General features: G+C 34.5%; 1 protein-coding gene across 1 annotated transcript in view; it reads left to right on the top strand.

The window, feature by feature from the left end:
* Window positions 1-23,219, top strand: part of PLA2G4A (phospholipase A2 group IVA) — a 343,561-nt gene that overhangs the window by 78,304 nt on the left and 242,038 nt on the right. The window lies entirely within an intron of this gene.

Below are 23,219 nucleotides of genomic sequence, written 5' to 3'. Positions count from 1 at the left end.
GGTCAAAGTACAAGATTGTATTTAGGGCTGATTTTCTATTCTTAATTTGGAACACAGTTTGATGAGAAATTGGGTAGAATGGATGTAAAGGAAGGGTGATTAGAATAATTTTGAATTTCTCCATCCTTTGTGCTTTTTAGTAGCTACCTTTTGGGGGTGGTGGTGAAGGATATGTGAAGGTGAAATACTTTTTTAAAAAAATAGTAGCAGGGGCTGCCCCGGTGGCTCAGGTGGTTAGAGCTCCATGCTCCTAGCTCTGAAGGCTGCCGGTTCAATTCCCACATGGGCCAGTGGGCTCTCAACCACAAGGTTGCTGGTTCCACTCCCGGTTCCACTCCCGGTTCCACTCCCGCAAGGGATGGTGGGCTGCCCCCCCTGCCACTAGCAACAGGCAACTGGACGTGGAGCTCAGCTGCGCCCTCCACAACTAAGACTGAAAGGACAACAACTTGACTTGGAAAAAAGTTTTGGAAGTACACACTGTTCCCCAATAAAGTCCCGTTCCCCTTCCCCAATAAAATCTTTTTTAAAAAAATAGCAGCAGCAAAAGTAGAGTTTAATGAAGTTAAAAAGTTTAATGAAGCCACATACTTGTAGCATTCATGGAAAAGGATGGCATAAAACCTGAAATAAAACTACACCAGATACTACAGTTTGTAAAGGTCTTAAAGAAAAAAAGGAACTCACTTGGATTTTTTTTTTTTTACCATTTTGCTTAATGTCCACATTATCTGGTTCTACATGAGACACAAATGACTAAAGTTCCATTTCATCCAGGAAGATTTTCTCCTCCTCTAGTCATATTTAATCATTCCATTTGTAACACTTCCGTTTATTGAACTGAGTCTTACATGAAATGTCAAGAGCATAGAGTTTTAAAACAATCCTTTAAATCCAATTTTCTATTTTATTTTAAATGAGTAGGTTGTATCTACTCAAATTTTCGATGGATTTTTAGGATTCAAGCTTGGTTAGATGACATGTAAGAATCCATATTCTGGGTCTGATAGTGTGCTAAAATTTTACAGTGTAATCCTGAATTCATTTTAAAGTTGGCATCATCATTATCTTCCTCATCAGATCTTAATTGTATACCTACTGTGTATAGAAGTGTGTACTGTTGTTTGCCGAGACCGAATTAAAAGGTCAGGACAAAACAGGGCATAGAGAATAATCACATTTAGACTGCTTGGAACTTAAAGAAATTGAAACTAGCCTCATACTAGTGGAAATTCAACAACAACAAAAAAACATCTGTTTGGTTAAACTGCTTGGTTTTATCTATAAATTCACAGTAGAATGGAGAGAGTTCTATGTACTATACGATCAGAAAAGAGTCAAAGGAGAAAAGTATGGGAACAGCTTACAAAGGAAGTCTAAGTATGGGAGCGAGGAACAACTATTATGATAAGATTGATTAAATAATTCTGACAAGTCTGAGACAATAAAATAGAACGGATAGTATATTTTGGGATGCTGGTCATGGGAGGATATTAAATGTCCCAAACCAAATCAAAATGGCTAAGCCTCTTTTATTTGGAAAAGTAATATGATTATTGTGCCATAACACATCACACCATAAAAATGAGGTTTTGATTATGTAAAATTTATAGCTGTCACTTTTGTATATATTTAGGGTTTCTGTGTGTATTTTAGATAAATACATGTATCTGTTGTATCAAATTTATTTTATTAGTCTCTGAAATTTATTGGACAATTGTTTGTTTGAAGGGACAATAAGAAAACATATTACAAATCTGCCAGAGTATTCTGTTGAGTTTTACTGCCCCCTTCTGCTGCTTGAATTTTTATCAAGTTTTTTTCTCTATGGTGCTGTGAAGATCACTCAGTAGATTTTATGTCTGATGTTACAATGGTCTTCAAAAGCCACGTGTGCAGTGTTCATTTTAGATTTAACTTCCATGAATATGCTGAAAAGAATGCATTGTTGATGAATGGAAGTGATAAGCCATTCATATGAGTTAAAATGAACAATAAAGTCACTTAATACCCCAAATTCCAAATAAGCTAATGTTTTTAAGAGACGTTTCTTACTGCTTTGAGCAGGGTTCTATCACTCAGACCTGGAAGGTTGTTCATATCCATTACCTCAGGCAAGGAATCTTTCCATTTCACTCCCTCCTACTTTGGTTGATTTAGTGATTCCTTCAGAGAGAGTGGAGATGGTCCCTTGTCGTTTTCATTCATGGCATACTGGCTGGAAAAAGAGCTTTGTCCTCTTGCATCAAGGTTATTCTTAAGAGATATTTTAGCAAGGTTATGCCACAGAGTATGTTTGGTCCTTGAAGGGCAGAGATGCTACTTATAAAAGACCTCTTTTTTTAGTCCTTTAGTAAATCCTAGTTGTGTACCCATTTCTGGCTGCACATATAGGAGTTTTAAAGCTATAAACAAAAGCATATTTTTTTTCAGTTTAAAAAAAATCCTTGTCAAATAAGGCAATGAAGAAATACTAATTAATATCCATTTTAAGTTTTATAAAACACTAATATTTCTTTTTTCTCAAATAACTGAATTGCCTGGTAGATTTTTCTTTTTTCTTCATTTTTCATGGTTATATAGCATAACTACTCAGATGAGCCAAGGTAGATTGAATGCGGTCCCTGTGTTGGCGCTAGGAAATCTCCAAAGGGGATGAGGAGAGTGTGAGCAGGGTGAACTGGTGTGGGCATGGTGAGAACACACTGACCTATTAAATATCAGGTGTAGGACTTCCAGTTTCCAATCTGGCATATAAGATTGGATTTGCTCTTAGGGAGGCATATACTCCACCCTAACAGCAAATAAAACTCTGAACAAACTGAAAACTCAACACTCTAATAAGTCCTTCAGAGAAGTAAGGTGACAAGATAAGACACTGCCCCCAAAATTGCATAGATAGGCCATCTAGAGAAGCACAACTTAGCAGAAATCCACAAAGAGAAACCTTCATAGGAACCAGTACGTGGGTGGTAAACCCTGAAGGGTAATTGACAACTTGCTCGATGCTCAGTGTGGATAAGTCTGGGAGTTAAAAACTCAGGGGCCAGTGGGGGCACACTTCCATGTGCTTTACTTTCTGAAGTTCTACCAGGTTGTCACCGCGATAATCAGAAGAAAACAAAATTTCCTTGGGGGATTGGCAGGGGAAGGGAAAAAGTAACCACACTGAAATATGCCAGAGCTTTCTGTTCTTTTTAAAAAGGCCTGCCCTCAACAGGAACTGTTTTACCAGAACCTAAACTTTTGAGATTTTATCAGAGCTTAACTGACCTGGGGGAAAGGAAGTACCCAACTCCAGTGCCTTCTAGCCTTCCACACATGAGAAGGGAAATACCTAAATACTCCTCTAGCCATCTGTTCCACATAACATGTGGGAATGGGGACCTGAGAGGCACTTGTGACAATCACAGTTACAGGCATAAGCTCACTATAAGACTGAGACCTATTCATAGGACTGTAAAATACTTTCTCCTCATACCTTACCACACTTTACTCAGGGCCTATCTGTCAGAGTTCCTTTCACCCAGTAAACATGTTCAACTTTCAACAAAAATTTACCAGGCATACTAAATGGCAAAAACAAACAACAACAAAAAAAACCACACCACAGTTTGAAGAGACACAGCAAGCATCCAAACCAGATTCAGATATGGCAGAGATATTGGAAATATCAGATGATGAATTTAAAATAACCATGATTAGTATGCTGAGGGTGCTAATGGAAAAAGTAGACAATATACAAGAACAGTTGGCTAATATAAGCAGAAAGATGGAAATTCTAAGAAAGGATCAAAAAAGAAATACTAGAGATCAAAAACACTATAACATAAATGAAGAATGTCTGATTGGCTGGTTCGTAGAGTAGACATGGCTGAAAGAAGAATCTCTGAACTTGAGGATATGCCAATGAAAACTTCCAAAACTGAAAAGCAAAGAGAAAAAATACTAGAAAAAAAAAACACAAACCCACAAAAACGGAATATCCGATAACTGCAAAAGTGTAATATGTTTAATGGGAATATGAGGAGAAGACTGAGAGAAAGAAATGGAAGCAATCTTGACTTAGAATTTCCCCCAAATCAATGTCAGACACCAAACCACAGATCCAGGAATTTCAGAGTACCAAGTAGAAAAGTGCCAATAAAACCACACTTAGGCGTGTCATATTCAAACTGCAAAAAATAGATGATAAAGAAAAAAATCTTGAAAAGATAAAAAAAGCTAGAGGAAAAAAAATCTTACTATACAGGAACAAAGATAAGAATTATATTCTGCTTCTCAGAAACCATGCAGACAAGAAAAGAATTAAGTATTTAAACTGTTGAAACAAACAGCAAAAAAATCAACCCAGAATTCTTGTAAATTATACTTCATAAATGGAAAGTTATGCTTCAAAAATGAAACAGAAAATTTTTCTCAGACAAACAAAAATTGAGGGAATTTGTGGCCAGTAGATCTGCCTGACAAGCAATGTTAAAAGAAGTTGTTCGGAGAGAAAGAAAATGACCTAAGTCAGAACTTCAGATCTACATAAAGAAAGGAAGATCATTAGAGAAGGAATAGGTGAAAGTAAAATAAGAACTTTTTTCCCCCTCATTCTTAATTGATCTAACACATAACAGTTTGTTCATCATAATAATAAAAAACTATGGACTTTAGATGATAACAATGTGTCAATGTAAATTCATCAACTGTAATAAATGTATCACTCTGTTGGCGGGGGTGATAATGGGGGAGATTGTATAGGAGGGATCAGGGGGTGTATAAGAACTCTGTACTTTCTGCTCAATCTTGCTATGAACTTAAACTGTTCTAAAAAAAAGAATAAAATTTATTAATTAAAGAACCTCAGCCTCTAAATAAGGACTTTTGATTTTAGCTGGTTTTTTTTTTTTGACTTGTTCACCTATTAATTCTAGTTCCCTCAGAGATGTTTCACTTAATTTTTAGTGATGTAAGAAAACAACTTCCACCACATGAGCCACCCGACTGTTTTGCTAAAGACAATGGATATTTGTTTGCCTACTTTTAATAATCATTGGTAAAAATCTTCAAGATTGATGCTGCAGGCTGAATAATGTCAGATGCTCATTTCTTAACTTATTTCTCACTCTACCCTAGAGACAATGATTCCCTTGCAAGCATCTGAAGCATTTATTCCGTTCCTTCCTCTCATATTCAGAAATAGCACTCATGTGAGGCCTTTTTTTCTCATTTTTTTTTGAAACTACTCTCTGTCTTAGCAGTTTGCATCTTTTCCATTTGCTTCAACAAGAGCTTCAAGCGTTCTTGCCTCTAAAGCTGTCTCTGCCCCGTAATCTAACCTGATTTACAAACCCACTCTCCAGCTGTCCCCTGGATCTTTTCATACGACCATACTCAAGACCAAACTTATTCTCCTTGGAAAGTTATTTTTTGTTAATATTATCTATAGGAGTTAACAAGCTCACAATCCACTCAGGTTTATTATTTATTAGCATTTATCAGCATTTCACATGCTTCATGTTGTATTTGCATATTTTGTTTACTCTCTGTCTACCCCATCAAATGTATAAATTCCATGAAGATGAAGGTTTTATATGCCTTTTTCACTATTATGTTAAAAGTACCTAGAATAGCACTACTAATGATCAATAAATACTTATTGAGTCTACTGTGAAATCAAGTTTAAAACTTAGAGTACCTTTATTTCATCTTGTCGTCATTTCCTAAAATTGGAATTCCTAAAGCAAAGGTATCTAAATTTTTAAAGCTCTGTTTTTCAGTGCAGTGGTGGTGGCAGACCCTGCTGGAGTCACTACCTGTGATGCTTGGAACTTTTGTGGCCATTTTGTACTAGCTAAATGAGATCCAACAACTACACATAAAGCTGTTAGGCTAAACATATGTCAGCTTGAATATTCCTGGTTTTTGAACCTAGACTCTTAAAGGTGATGTTAGCCATCACATTCCATGTGTCAAGTCCAGCAGCAACTTGCTCTTGAAATAATATCTAAACTCTTTGCAATGGCCTACAAGGCACTACCTACCTCTCCAACCTTTTCTCACACAACTCTTTCTTCTTTAATGTGATCCAGTCACACTGGGCTTTGTGTATCTTAATAACATCTAACTTTTTGCGGCTCAAAGGCCTTTGCACCTGCTGTTATCTTTACTCAGGGTGGTTTTCCTCTACACAGCTGGATTTCTTTCTTTTTTTTTTTTCATTCTCAGCTACCAGCTCAAATATTGTATCCCTTAGTTATTCTCTCCATTATATATTCCTGTTTACTTCCTTCATAATACTTTTTAAAATCTAATTTTAAAACTTGTTTATTTACTTGCTTATTGTCTCTCTTCCTCTCTCAAACATACTCGTCATGAGAGTATGATCTTTGTCTTTTCAGTCACTGCTATACCTCTAACACTTAATGTATTACCCACTATATGTACCTGATTCATGGTCTATGCTCAAGATATTAAACAAATGAATAAACATATGTGATGATCAAGACAAAAGTTATATAAAAATGTTAACAAGATAAAATTATTTTAAACACGTAAGTATTCTTTTAATGCTCACAATAAGCAAAATTAAAAGAAAAATCACACCAAGAAAATTTATTTGGTAAATAATTATAATATTTATTAAATAAAGAACAAACTGGCAAATGGAGGAAAAAAAATCAAACACACCAATACCTAAACAGGCAAAAGCCATGATCAACTAATTCAATAAACAATTGCTTGGTAATCAGAAGAAAAAAAATAGTTTGCATTGAGACGCAAAAAAAAAAAAAGCAAATAAAACTAAGATCATTTTTCTTGAAAAAGTAATAATTTAACAATAAAATAAATAAGTACTGTTAATAGTGTTCAGGTATGGAGTTATCACTATATACCAAGAACTGTTAAATTTTTTACATCCTTACATACATAACTGTAATGGAGGAAAAATGGTCACTGTTAGAAATGTTCATGGAACAGCAAGAAGGCCAGTATGCCTGCTGGGCAGGGAGTTAAGATCTTGGGAGATGAGGTCTGAGAGACGGTGATATCTGGTCATTAATAGGAACGTAATTTTTTTAGGAGTGGCTGTTTCTTAATGGTGGGACTACAGGTAATTTTTATTTTCAGCTTTTTCCTCATTTATGTTTCTGTATTTTCTAAGTGAAAGTTTATTACTTTATAAGGAATAAATATTTTAATAAATATTCATTTAGAAATGAAATGTCACCAAAGAGTGTGAGATATTAGATTGTATTCTGTTAGATACTAAGAATGCCTCCTTTTTTCCCCATAGATTCAAAGCACTTCTTTTTAGTATATTTATATTTATTCCTTCTATTTTCTTATCAGGTACTTGTACTTCTTATTTACATACCCTAATTTGATACGCTTTAAAATATTTAAATCTTCTTTATATCAAAAACCCCATCGTTATTTTCAACGTAGTTTGATGAAAGAAGCATTTAATTTGAGAGACTAACCTTTCAACCTTAGATAAGTCTTATATTTGTTATTTCTCAGTTACTTCATCTACTCATAAGTTGGTAATGAAGATAAATAAAATAATATGGACCCCTTTGAATTCTCAGAAGATATCTAAATCCAGTATAGTTAGCCTTCTGGAAACCTGTTACTTCAGAAGCAATCTGGTCATTATTATGCCATACCATTGAGACTTTGCATTTTCACTCTTCCATTATTATCTTTTTAATTTTATACTTTGAATTATTCTCAGATCAATCCTTGGGCTGCTGGCTGTTGGGGAAAAAAATATTTTCTACAGAGAGAGCATAGGGCTGATATGACATTCAACAGTCCTGAATATATCTCCTTTTTGTGGTTTCACTTGATTTCGTTAGGAATTATTTGAAGAGTTGCAACACTGTTTTTAACTTTACATTCTTCATTTGGCATTTAAGCACAACTTTACTGGGTAACTCAGCTGTTTTTATTTATAAGTGATTCATGTAATTTATTTTAGAAGCAAATGGAAAAAAATCTATTTATAAAAGAGGCCTGCCCCCAACTTCCTTACCAATTTTTTTTTTATGTAAAAACTGATTTAGGAAAACAAAACAAAAATGGTAAAGTGACTTAATGGATGTATTTAATATTTACTATTCAATGTATTGTTTGTTTCCAAAATTTAACTTCAAGTAATCCTAATACGTTAAGGTAAATCTTATATCTATTTTGTATTTCTTCATTATATGTTATATCTGTTCTTTTTGATTACGGTGTATATTTTCACAAAATACTTACTAGGAGTCTTCTGTGAATAGGACATACAAAGCTTATATCTGAGTCAAAATTCAGAGCTTGGTTTTGAATCAAGCAAATCAGTCAGACAGTGAAGGACTGATTTTATGAGTAAATGTACCACTGGGGGTAGGTGTAAATATCTGGCTCACAGCAATTATTTCATAGATATTTGGCAAATGACGAATTATGCATAGTTTTCATTCTTTTGTATTCTTGGGACTGTGTTCACTCAGTCATCTATTTGCATTATTAGGCATTAATGATTATCACTGATTACCAAAAATACGGGCCCTGCTTATGTGGCAGAAGGGAATGTGGAAGCTAAGCCAATATGGAAGAAATGCATGTATGTACAAATTGAAGTAAGTTATCTGAAGGCATTGAACAAGATTTAGTGATTGAGAATTACAGGTTGTCTGGGGAGCATTTGTTTGTGCAGATGATAACACATCCTCTGTGAACTATGTTATTAATACATGAACCATTGAAATACACTATGTGGTAGTTTTAATACAAACTTTTTGAGTTTTAGGGTAAGAAGCTCTGTAGTAGGAAGACAAAGAAAGCTAAAATATACAGTTATGTCATAAAACATTCCTACTTTTGTACCATTTAGTAGAAAATACTTTAAACATTATTACCATGGAGCTGTCACTCTTTTCTAGGCCAATAATTGTTGAAAGAGGAAAATATCCAGTATCAAATGCTTGTTGTGTTCCAGCAATTAAAAAAAATAGGTCAAGATTATTTATAGTGCTTTCAGGAACACTTGTGTAATTGTTCATTCTATTACAGTATTTATTGAATATCTATTTGAGATGAGACATAGTATAAAGTGTAATTTAATTTCACAACAGCTCTGACTGATGCGTATTGTAAAGTCTGTTCTGTGGATAATAATACTGGGCCTCAGAGAGGACCATGGCCTACTGAATTACAGACCTGAGATTTAATTATTTACATATTTGCTCTTCCAACTATACAAAATAAGCTACCTAGCAGTAGGACTCTATGTGGTTAAGAGTACGGGCTCTCGGATTTAGGTTCTGCTAATTTTTGCTGTTTGGCCTTGGAAAAATTACTTCATTTCTCTGTCCCTTAGTTTTCTTAACTGTAAGTGGGGATAAAAATAAGATCACAGACGTGCAACACCTGGAACAGTGCCTAGCGTATCTTCAACACCCTGTAAATCTTAGGTGTTTTATATTTATATGCATTTAGATGTTATTAACATTCATCAGAGGTGAAATCTATGTTACTCTTTGTGTGTGCAAATCCTGGATGAGGCACTCTTCACGTGTGTTCTGCTGTTCAGCATCTCCCTGCCTTCTTGGGACTGCATGGTAGGAGCAATTGCACTCAGAGCAGCTTCTAATGTTATACTTCCGGTTAGAGTCTCCTATGAAAAGGATTCAAGGCAATTCACACACCACGTCATATTGATTTTGGGGTCAAATCAGGATTTCCTATAAGGAATCCCCACTATATTAAATACCCAAGTGTATATGATCCTCATTACTGATAATGTCAGGTAAAATTTTTAGAATTGTAATATCATATAGGAAAATATCGAGTTCCTTTTGTAATGATTGGTGATATTTCAGAGGATGTCAAGTTTTCTCATGAAAGGACTACCCTTAAATATTTTTTGGGTAGAAAACCAGGCTGTGTAAGTTTGGGGCTTCTCTCAGTGCCTTGAAAGAAGCTGATGCCAGGGAGGGTACTGAGGCTTAAACTTTGTTATCGCCACAGTAAATCAACTTAGGAGTAAGGCCACATACAAAAACTAAACCAGTGTTTATGAATTTTTCTGATTTCTTTTTAAATATTTTAATTTTCGTGTTTTCAAATTTAGTTTGGTCATAGAATCAAAGAAGATTTCAGACTGTGGAGTGAAAAATGTCATGTGGTCATGGGTTTTCTTTGCTCCTTTTTCAGGAGTTACGTGTGCAGTCCAAGCTTGGCATTTCACACATTCACAGTTGTGGGTCAGAAAGGATATCAAGATGGTGCTGATCAATTTTATCACAGGGGCTAGACAAATTAATTCAGTCTAGCTAGTAGTTTCAGTATAACTAGTAGTTATACTTTCCTAACAGTACTCAGCAGAGGTAAAGAATACAGATATGTTGGAGATAAGGAAGACCACAAAATTGTTATCCTTATGCAGGAGCACATTTGGCCAAAGGGTGATGGAGTGTATTGCACGAAGTAGATGCTCAATAAATTTTCATTAAAAAGGGAAGAAGGAAGACCCTGGACCACTAGAGACCTCTCCTGTTATTACAGAACTTCAAGAGCATGATCACATCTCTGCATAATAACAGCTTACTATCTAGCTGATTCTATTACAAGCTTCCTCATATTAACTCATTTGATTTCTAAAACAACTCATAGGAAGGAACAGTATTATTATCACACACATTTTACAGACAGAGACACTGAGGCACAGAAAGGCCAACTCCTCTGTCTCACGCCACACTATAGTAAGTGGTAGAATTGGGATTTGAACCCAAGGACCCTGATGCCAGAGTTTATATTCTTCACCATTGTGGTAAGAGAAAAGGGTGAAACCACCTTATTGTAAAGTAAGCTTGAGCCCTGATAGATTTTTTTAGAGAAAGCCCTTTACATGCATTTTTCAAACATCCTCTTTAAACAAATACAAACTCTTTAAAGAAAAATGTCGAACATTTAAATAAGGATTTACGAAATATAGAGTCCTACTACTAGAAAAGTTTTCTTAATTTTCCTGAGGAGGTTTAAATTATTCAAATCCACCCTGGAAAAATCACCCTCATGAGCCCAGGTATAAACTATATGATGGATGATGACTTTAGCCATATTATCTCTGAAAACAAATTTATACTAGGTGATTAATATTTGTCTACTCACCAACTCACAATTTATTTTTAACAATCTCTCCGAATCAGGAGACTCATGCCAGATAAAGTCTAACTGAAAGTGTGTTTCGTGCCAGAGAGAACACCCGACTGCCATCTGATATGTGGTATTCTAGCAGCCTTTGGTACTAACTAGCGCTAAGTCTTTGTTAATACTTTTAATCTCCATGGGCCCGAGTTTCCTCACATTGAAAGTACTTTCTAAAGTTTATTTCAGCTTTAAAATTTTCTATGATGCCTCTAGTAGAGGTAAATAACCAAATTAGAAAATAACCAAATTTGAAAATGTATATAAATTAAGAAAATCTACATCGCTATATATGATGTAAACTTAGACATTCTTAATTAAATTGTAAAGTTGAAATTAGAAAAGTGCTAAATTTAAAGAGTGCTGAGAACCAGCAATGATTGTTACAAATCACTCTAACTAAATATGATGTAACTACTCTGATAGCTTTTGGAAAAGGTAAGAGTCAGAAACCCTTTTAATTGATGAGGTTAAAAACATGACAAATATCGTTGATAAACCAACAGAAATTTATCAGGAGGTCCTTTCATAGTTTTTATTGGGGTTTTACTTGATTTTTATTTTTGTCTGTGTATACTTTTATTTTTATCAAACATAAGAACACTATACCCACTGTTTTGCACCATACTTTTATCAATATGAAATGTCTTGAAGATAGTTCATTATCAGCACACCCTACCACCTCCTTTTGTACAGCTGCTTAGTACTCCATTGTGTCCATCTGTGATTAGTTATCAGTTCCATATTTATAAACTTTGTATTGTTTCCAGTGTTTTACCATCGTAAATGACACTGCAGGTAATTTCTATCACATATATTTTGCTCATCTATGTAACTATAACTATAGGAAAAATTCCTAGCTATACATTAGAAAGCCAAAGGACATTAAAAATGTTGATAGATATTGGCCAATTGGTTGATAAAATTCTTTATATTTTAAGAAAATTGAAATTTAATTCTGTCATATTCATTCACTGATGTATTTTTTCATTCACTATCTTTTCCCCAGTATTATTTTATATTTGTTTTAGGTGTCCAGCATAGTGATTAGACATTTATATAGCTTACAAAATGATCCTCCCTATAAGTCTAGCACCCACCTGGCACCATATACAGTTATTACAATATTATTGACTACATTCCCTATGCTGTAATTTATACCCCCAGGATTATTTTGTAACTACCAATTTGTATTACACACTTAATCCCTTCATCTTCTTCATCCAGCCCCCAATTGCCCTTTCATCTGGCAAACATCAGTTTATTACACTATATCTCTGAATCTGGTTCTGTTCTGTTTGTTCATTTATTTTGTTTTTTAGATTCCACATTTAAGTGAAATCATATGGTATTTGTCTTTTGTTGTCTGACTTATTTTACTTAGTATAGTCCCCTCTAGGTCTATCCATGTTGTCACAAATTCTAAAACTTCACTCTTTTTTATGACTGAGTAATATTCCATTGTACATATGTTCCACCTCTTCTTTTTTCAATCATCTATTGCTGGGCACTTAGGGTGCATATATCTTTTTGAATTAGTGTTTTGGATTTCTTCGGATACTCAGGAGTGGAATTGTTGGGTCATAAGATACTTACTATTTTTAATTTTTTGAGGAACCTCCAAACCATTTTCCATAGTGGTTGCACTAATTTACACTCCCACCAACAATGCGGGAGTTTCCTTTCCTCCACATCTTTGTCAACGCTTGTTTGTTGATTTATTGATGATGGACATTCTGACAGGTATGAGGTGATATCCCATTGTGGTTTTAATTTGCATTTGTCTGATGATTAGTGACATTGAGCATCTTTTTATATGTCTATTGCCCAATCTGTATGTTTTTTTTTGGAGAAATGTGTATTAAGGGCTTATGCCCATTTTTTAATTGTATTGTTTGATTTTTTGGTGTTAAGTTTTATGAGTCTTTATAAATTTTGCATATTAACCCTTTTATTTCAGCATCTTTTAACAGGTCATCTGTTGAATCTATGATATTGTTCTATGTATGTACTTACATATCTAAGTATGGGGAGACAACAGTGAATAAAATGCGAATCTGAGACCATTCAATAAACACAAATGACAAAAGTTATATATTTGGGAAAGGATTTTTTGCATTTGTTCATTGCCCGGAGCCAAGGTTTGTCCAAAGTACTTTTGCTGTGTGGTCAGAGCCATCAGAACTAAGGACTCATTTCCTCAACCACAGAGAATTTGTGGCTAACTCCTTTACTGAGATTCCTGAAGTTCAATGACTCCCTCCTGCCCAATACTACTTCCTTTCCCATTCTGAGGATGTTGTCCCCTAGATTATTCTTTGGTAAACTTACTTTGTGAAAGTCTCCATCTCAGAGGCTGTTTCTTGAGGACCCTGAGCTAAGAAACTGCCTATTTGTCCCCAACAGGGACCCTGGGAGACGGGGGGTCAGACATTCAAGACTGGAGGTTGAGGCTTTTGAATGGGCCCGGGCTCTCCTGGAGTTATAACAACCTCTTTGTCACGGACAGTGTGAAAGTTCATGTTCTCCACGGGGAGATACTGGCAAGAGAATGAGAATGAGCTTTATTATCACCCCTTCTGCTTTACCCAGGGTTTAGCCTCAATAACAGCTCAGACTTTCTCGGGGTAACCTCCTGTTAGACATGCTCCCAATGTGTTTTTATCTGACATAGTTATTGCAATTATACATACATACGTGCACACATATGCATAAAATATATATAGCATTCATATTTATATTTGTAGTTATTTATGTTTATGTTTGTATATACATAGTTGTTGTCATTGTTTAGAATGTTTTATTTTAATGCATTCATATTTGTCAAACTCTTATAGCTTTTATGGTTTGAGTATGAAAAATGGCCTCCCCACTAAAATCTTCTCATGTTTTCATATATAACTTTTACTTTTCCATTTTACTTACATTTAATATTTGGAATTTATCATGCTCTAAGGAATTAGGTAGGAACACAGCTTTTTATCCTCGTTTATCCAGTAGCTAAACAGTTACCAAAACAGATAGCTAAACTATCCATACATTGCATAGTTTGCCATTTTCCACTCTGGCAAAACACTGCCTTATTATACATAAATTCCTGTCTCTTTTGGGTCTCTTTCTGAATGCCTCTATTGTATTGAGTTGTTTATTTGCTAATGTTATATTGCTTTAATTACTGTAATTATATAACAGGTTTAGCTATTGGATAGGACTAGTACTTCATTACTTCTTTATTTACCAGTTACTCCTGTTATTATTTTTCCACATAAATTATATAGTAGGTTTGTCTCGTTCTCTCAAAAAAACATATTTGTATTTTTATTGAGGTTCCATTGCATTTATAAAATAACTTAAGGAAAATAAACAACAATGAACCATCTTTTCCAAAAGAAAAATGTATGTATTGCTATTTACTCAACCTTATTTAATGTCTCTTTGGCTATAGTTTTTATCACATAATTCTTAGACATTTAAGTTTATTTCTGTATATTTTTTGTTGTTGCTATTGTAAATATACAATACTATACTACATTTCCTTAAGTGGTTGTAAGGAAAGTCAGTGTAGAAAAGACATTGATGTTGATATTTGTTTATTAACTTGTCTCTAGACAGTGTAATTATTTTTCTATTTACAATTGAATATCAATTAATATCCTTGAGTTTATAGACATACAATCATACCATTTGAAATAAGTGACATTTTCTCTCTTATTCTTCAATTTTTATCTCTTCTTTTTTTCTACTTAGTTTGTCCAGTTCTTAAAAAACTATGGCAATAATTAGATATGATGCAATTTGAGTTTGAAGAAATGTTTTATTTTATTATGTTAAAGAAACTACACTTTCAGTTTTATGAAGATTATTTTGAATCTGTAATGGATGTTTAATTTTATCACATCTTTTTGGCATCTATAAAGATGATTAAATGGCTTATTTCCTTTGACCTTTTAATTGAATTAATATTAATTATAGCAGTAGATTTCCTAATAGTGAAAGACCTTCTTTGGGAAACCCCCTCTGAGTCATGGTGAATTATTCTTTTTATAAGTTGTTGCCATTAAATGATTTTTACATTAACATTGATAACATATGTGAGATTGATCTATACTTTTAGAAGATATATCTGTCAGCTTTTGTTACCAATGTTGTACTGTGTCTCAGTCTGGATTCTCAATTGGAAGAAATGGAAATTTTTTTCTAACTAACAGTGGTAGAAGATGGATTCATGAAAGCATTTGGGAGGCTAAGAGAATCTCTGGAAATACTGAGTACTGGACTAGGAGGCTAAAAGCAGCCAAAAGCAATGTCCCCAAGACACTTTCTATGATGGTAGGGAGAAGAACACAGTGTTTTGCCAATGCTGAGCACCAGACATTGACTTGAAGGGCACGTACAAGGAACACAGGACACCCAATGGCACCATCGGATCCACTGCCACTGCTGTCTCTGGAAATCAGAAATGACTGTAATTCTGCTGCCTGTTGTCAGATTTTATTTGACACGGGCTCTGGTTCTTGAGTCGCTGGCTGACTCACAGTCCATGCTGTGGACATTTGACGTGTGGAATCTAGATTTTGTGTCTAGCTCTAGCTGCAAAGGAAGCTGGGAAAGCGACTATCTGGCAGTTTCGGTTTCTACAACGGAACTGACCCACCTGATGAATGGAGAATACCTCAGTCAACCCAGAAGGTTCCAGTGTCGACAGACAAAACCAGAGGCCTTGGTCTATGAGAAATTGGAAGGGACTGGGACATGTAAAATATTATTCAAATTATTTGAGTAATTGATATAATTTATTTGTGAAACTGTGTAGATCTGGTACCATTTTAGGAAGTAGATCTTTGACCACTTGCTCATTTTTATTTTTCTATTGAAATCAGTCTGAATTTACGTTTGTTTTTTTTTCGTTCAAATATGGTATTCATATTTTCTGAAAACAACAGATTTTCAAGTTTTACCGTGGGGTTTTAGGTATTCTGATAAAGTTTTGATAATTTATTTAACTTTGTCATTTATTGATTTTTGTCAATTTTTTCATTTTATTATGAGTATTTTCAAACATGCAGCAAAGTCAATAGAATTTTACAGAGAACTCACCATCTAGATTCTACAATTTTTTAAAACCTTTCCACATATCTATCTATAAATCTATACATCCATCCATTTTATTTTTTTTTCATGCATTTTAAGGTAAGTTGTGAAAATTAGTTCACTTTCTATAAACACTTGAGCATGTATATCATTAACTAGAGGTCAGTGCTCATTCAGAGCTTCCCCCACCCCTCCCACTTTGAGGTTAAATTGTATATAATGAGTACAAAGATCTTAAGTGTACATTAGCTAAAGTTTGGTAAATTAGTACACTGGTATAATGCAGGCCGTATTAAGATACACAATGTCACCAACCCTTTAGAAAGTTTCCTCGTGCCCTTCCTAGTCAGTTTTCAACTTCTACCCTTAGAAGCCTCCATTATTCGGATACTTTTCCACCATAGTGTGGACAAAAAAGTGATTCTATGGAAAGTAACCTCACAAGGTGATGTGATCAGAAATTCCTAACTGGGCAGGTCATGGTGAGTAGTCACACCCCAGGCATATAACTTCTTTGGTAAAGGATTTATCTTTGCCTTAAGCAAGTGCTGTCCATTTCTTCTGTGCATCTAGGTGAACACACCTTTGCAATGCCCCTTTTTGGACCCTTCATGATAAAGTGTGACCACTCTCAAGAAAGCACATTAATCTTATTTTGTAATCTTCCTTACATTCCTTTCTTAATCTCAAATGCAAAAAGAAGCTGCAGAACTGTTATTCTCTGGAGTATTTGAGATCTTGCTCCTCAGCATATGTCATCAAGTTGGGATCAAATAAACTCTTACAAAAATTCTCTACATGCTTGGACATTCTTACACTGATAAGACTTTAGTTTGCCTGCTTTTTAAATGGGATTAAATAGTATGTGCTCTTTTGTATATGACTTTTTAACTCTGAGCGTATTTTAGAGATTTATTCATGTTGTTGCATGTATCCGTCATTTTTATGACTATGAAGTGTCATATTATAGGAATATACCAAATTTATTTATTCATTTTCCTATTGATGCACACCTGGATAGTCCCCATTTGGGGAGGTTATTATTATTAAATCAGCTATAAAACATTCTTATACAAATCTAGTTATGGGCATATATTTTCATTCCTCTTTGGTTTTTGTCAATTTTTTATAAATACTACATTACCACTTGAAAAAGTCATATTTTTGTATGTATTTATGTTATTTAGTAACATTAAATAGTATCTATATATTTTTAGCCTACCGATTATAAATTGGGTAAGTGTTGTGGGTTGAATTGTGTCTCTTCCAAAAGATGTTGACGTTCTAACCTCTAATACCTATCTATGTGACTTTATTTGGAAATACGGTCTTTGTAGATGGTTGAGTTAAAAAAGCTTTAAATCCAACATGTCACTTTCCTAACAAAACAGGTAAATTTAGATGCAAAGACAGACATAGGGAGAATGGCATTTGAAGATTGGAAGTATGTTGCGACATGCCAAAGAACACCAAAGATTTCTGGCAAACCACCAGAAACAGAGAGAGGCATGGAACAGATTCACCCTCATAGCCTTAAGAAGGAACCAACCTACAGATACCTTGGTATCAGACTCTTAGCCTCCAGAATTGTGAGATAGTAAATTTCTCTTGTTATGGTGCTTTGTTACAGCAGTCCTAGCAAACTGATACAATAAGCTAAGTTTTTTAACATTGTTTTGCGTGTGTTGATTCTTTCTCTTTAAACTTATTTTTCAATTACAGTTGACATATAACATTATTAGTTGTATTGATTTTTATATTATATTTATTTTAATTTTGCTCTATAATTTTCAATGCTTTTTTATTTCATGTATAAAGATTCACAACAAATGAATCTTTATTTTTACTTGGCCTCTATTATAACTTCTTTTTTTTCATTTAATGCTTTTTTGTCTTGTGTTCAATTTTATTCGATATTAATATTTTTAACAGTACTTTCATTTTGTTTTTGTTTGCCTGACTCGTCATTTCCCGTTCCCTTACCTTTAGTCTTCCTTAATTTTTAAAAAATATGTGTTTTACGTATTGCAAATACATAGGTTTTGTTTTTATGATCTAACTGGTATTATACACCTCTTACTTAACTTTTAGACAACAAATATACTTAGCTCTGATAAATTTTGAAATCTCTTTCCAAAGCCCTTTTGATTCCACGTGACATTTTATAGTTCAGTGATTTTAATATGCATATGTGTTTTTAGTACCTGGTGGCAACAATTCATTTTCTAATTTGAGCACTATAATCTGGAAGTATGGCTTTCTATCTTAGTTGATACCTGTCATTCAGGGTGTCAGGCAGGGTCTCTGCTCCCGCTCCCCACATAAGAATGCAGAACATGGTGAGGCCAAAAAGGAACACCTATGGAGCCATAGATAGGGGAGTCATACCACTATAGTCTCGCTGGTGGCTGGGTTGACATAGGAGGCAGGAGCCACACAATCCGCAATCCACACTCCGCTGCTTGCTAGCTGAGCCACGGCAGTTATATCAGTGGCTAATGGCTAACCGGTAACAGCCTTCGGCCAGCTGGTCACACCTGATGACTATCTACTACCCGAGTCAGCACCTTTGTATGTGAGGCCGAGAGCCTGGAAACTGCTCTCTGGGGGTTCTGTCCCCACAATACCTCTCCCAATCTAAAAATTCCCTTTGTGTATGAGAGATTCACATACGTGGTTAGTCATTGAGTATATTAGAAATTAAATATATGTATATACATGTTTAAAGTCATAAAAGACAAGAAGAATGTATTACGGAAGATGGAGTAAAGTAGTATAACAAGTTAGTACATTTTTCAGACCTCATGATACTTAATCTCTCAGCAGCACAATGTTGCTGTTGATCTTTTCCTTTTTTAAATTGCCCCCTTTTATGACTTTTAGAAACAAAACTGTCATGGCCTTTCTCCTCTATTTCGGAATAATCTTCCTCACTCATCTTTTTAAGTTCATCCTCACCTGTCCTATTTTCTGCTTCCTCCATAGTTGACCCTAGGCCTTCTTTTCTCCATTCTTTGCTCTCTCCCTAAGCTCAATTATATGCAAATAGCTCAAATGTTAATCTATTCCAGAAACACTTTCATAGTCATTCCCAGAAGTTATGTTTAATCAGATATCTGAGCATCCCATGACCCAATGGCCCCAAATTTTGTGTCCTATCGCCCAAGTTGACGCATAAAGTTAACCATGACACCCCTCATGGCACTGTGTATACCTTTTCTTCATGGTAGTACAACAATTATATTTTTTAACTTATTTGTGTGATTATTTGAGTAAAAACCATCTCTCCAACTAGACTATAAGCTTTATGAGGAGGACTTTGATGGTTTTATTCACCATTGTATTCTTAACGTATACTCCAACTAGTGATTGAATGAATAATTGAATTAATGAAAAATGACTATGGGTTCCATTCATGTAGACGTTAAACTATATTATTGAAGCTTACCATCACAAATGTCTCATTGTAACAGTTAAACTTTCTACAAAAATTTGTACTTTGTAATAGGAATTATATGTAAATTTACAACTGTACATTTTTGTGATTGCATGGCTGAACTTTCTCTGCATATAAGATATAATTTGACTGAAAAAGTTGAAGTCGTAGAATCTTCTACTTGAAAATTACATGTATACTAAATATCATTAGAAGAGATGACTCACTTCCGTCACATGATCTATATTCAGAAACCTAATCTTGAGAAATAAGTAAACAGTCATGGTCCTTAAAGAGAAAAATCCTACTATTTACACAATGCTGTATATTTCCACTCTATTCATCTCATGTGGCATTAATCAGAATGAACAATTTTATGGTTCAGAAGTACGTCATTGTCATAATCACATTAACTTTGGGAGCAGTTTCATTAACAACATATGTCATAGTTGCAGCAAAAATGAACGTGTAGGAAAAGAACATGTGGAGTAAAAAGATTTAGACAGACTGAAGTTCCAATTCTGGCTCCATTATTTATAAATTCTTCAAGTGTCGGTTTTCTTTAACTTGGGAAAAATAATTTCTTTCTCCTTGTGTTGCTGTGATAAATTGCTATCAATGGCTTGGCCTGGTTTTTGTCTTAGAAGACATTTAATACACATTGCTTAGAGTGCATCATTATTTTAATGCCCAAAAAAGAAATGTTTAAATTCTATAAATTAATCGAGGATTTCCAAATCTGGTGGATTATCAGTATCACCTGGGAAGACTTCTAAAAAGACAGATTCCCAGGCTCTATCCACAGAGGTTCAGATTCTACAGCTTTTGGTTGGGGCTTAGAAATCCTTTAGGCTGTTGCAAAAGTAATTGTGGTTTAAAAGTTTAAAAATAATTGCTGGTGTGGCTGGTTAGCTTAGTTGGTTAGAGCATGGTGCTGGTAGCACCAAGGTTGCTCGTTTGATCCCCGCCTGGGCCATTGTGAGCTGCGCCCTCTTTAAAAAAAAACACAAAAAAACCTGCAAAACCCATGATTATTTTTATACCAACATAATATGTTTTTTCAAAGCTCAGTAAGTGGTTCTGATGATGAGTCAAACTTTTCCACCTCTGCTGGGGCATTTATAAGTGCCATTGAGTAAGTACCTGTGATGAGTGAGATACTTTCCTTTTATTAGTCCCAATAATTCCATAAAATTTCTGTGGCACAGAACACTTGCATTTGTCCAAGATAGGGTATGAATCAGGGGTTGTTAGACTCCAAAGTTCATTTTCTTTCCAATTCTATGCAGCGTCTTTCTCTCAATCATTTAAAACTATATTCTTGGCATCTTGCTCCAGTTCTCGAACGCGCGTAGATTCTAGGATGACAGCTGAGAATTTCCCCTAGGTAGAGAACATGAGGCAACCTTTATGGAGTGAGTAGTACCAGGCTCTGGGCGGAAGACCAGGAAAATATCCACTCCTGACACTCTTGCTTTGTGGTTTTAGGTAAATCTATTAATTTGTCTGAGTCTTAGCTTCCTCAATTATAAAACATAAATAATGCATGAGATTGCAAGACTTTTGACATGAGGTTTATTGTGATAATGAGAGAATGTAATATGAAATTCCACATGAATATAAGGTGGTATTATTATATGAGTTTGTAAATATTGCCCTATCTATCTATCTATCTATCTATCTATCTATCTATCTATCTATCTATCTATCATCTCCACTTCTCATTAGTTTGGGAATTAAGGACTAAAGCATTACCATTAAGATAAATTAAAATGCAAAGACTATGGGTCCTTATTTACATCTTCATTTATTTAAACATTATTCCAGTACAAATGTGTGTGTGTGTGTGTGTGTGTGTGTGTGTGTTAATTAGTTGTTCTTTGAATTCTCTCACCAGTAAGGATCTCCTAGGACTTTAGAAATAGGCCGATTAAATGTAAGTATATTTTTAAGTACAACTCATCAAATATCATTCATTTTCAGAGACATCCATGCCTTACAAACTAAGTTCTGGATGTCCAGGCATCTTTCTTAAATTTGAAATGGTAATAAAATGTCTGTTGGGTACTAAGTACTGAAAGATATAGATGCTTATTTTCCGGAAACATTAGTTGCCTCTGAGATAAAAAGAAGGCACATCCTTTCTAGATAAAGAATGAGGAAGAAAGTCTGCTGGGGATGGGATGGGTAGTGGACATTTTTACATTAGCCAGTAACATAATTTCATATTAAGTTTATGAGAGGGGAACCCTTGAATAAACTTGCCACCTTTGAGACATGCTGTGTTAAAAGGCTAGAGTCTAGCAGTCGTAGATGATTTAGTGTTTTCAGAGACTTCTTAAAGGTTTGAGGATTGAAGTCACCTGATAACCTGAAGCTGTATTTAATTTTACAGTGTATATTCTTATCTCTATGTTAACTTAATATGGTAATTTTAAAAATGTATATATTGGTTATAGGCAACAGAGAATCAAAGATTTGGGCCCTCTATGAAGAAAGCTGTTTTTCAGATCAGTTACCATCATCCCCAAGTACCTATCATTTTTCTATAAAAATTTAGAATTGTTGAAACTTTTTGAAAAACTTTCCCTACATGTCATATCTACTTTCAAACAAAGTTCAAAAGACAGATCTGATTATTAGAGGAATATTTGGAAATATCTTTAAGATTTATCTGACTTAATTGATAGGCACCAAATTTCCTGTGACGTAGTTTGTATTCTTTAGAGAAGGCGATGAGTAAAACATCTGGAATTTTCCCTTAAGTGTGATAGTCTAATGGTACATTAATCTCCAAAAAAAAATTGTAAGTAAAGATATAATTCATCAGAAATGAAACAGAGAGGAAGAGGCTGGTAAGGGAAATAAAACATATTACATGTACGAAAACGCTAATAGGTCATTGTTGAAGGATGTAACGTCATAATACTGAATAGTAAAATTAAGTACGGATATTTTTCCTACTGTGCTTAATTTCTCATTAAAAAAGATTATGATCAACTATAAAATATTTACTCTCATCAGCTTTACTACGTAGTGTGCCTCCAATGCTCACAAATCTGGGTCTTAACACCTCAGAGTTTTCGATGTATAATAAAATATATCTTCCTTAAACTTTCTCAGAGGATAGTAAGACTATTAATTTTTGAAATAGTAGTTTTCATTGTATATGCAATTTAGAATGAGTTTTATTTTGGCATATGTTAACTCTGGGGTAGGGAGACACTATGCGTCTCCTAGAAGCACTAATAAAAAAAACTCGATTTTTAGGCAAGGCATCGTGCCCAAAATGTATAGTACGCGAACATTGCTTTTTGGGAAAAGAGCAATACAGTTTCAAACCCCAGGTCGTAATGAATAGGGAGGGAATAATGTGAGGGAAATCTAAGAGATGCTGTCCTTGAAAAGCCTGGCTGCCTAGCAATTTGTTAGTGCAGGAAAATCAGAAAGCAGGAAGTAAGGCTTTAACTCACTTAGTGGGCAATATCCCAGGATCTCAACACTCTAT

The sequence above is a fragment of the Rhinolophus hipposideros genome (genome assembly GCF_964194185.1).
Source record: "Rhinolophus hipposideros genome assembly, chromosome: 19".
Classification (NCBI taxonomy): domain Eukaryota; kingdom Metazoa; phylum Chordata; class Mammalia; order Chiroptera; family Rhinolophidae; genus Rhinolophus; species Rhinolophus hipposideros.
Note: the sequence above shows the minus strand (reverse complement) of the source record. Positions and strands in the feature narration are given on the sequence as shown.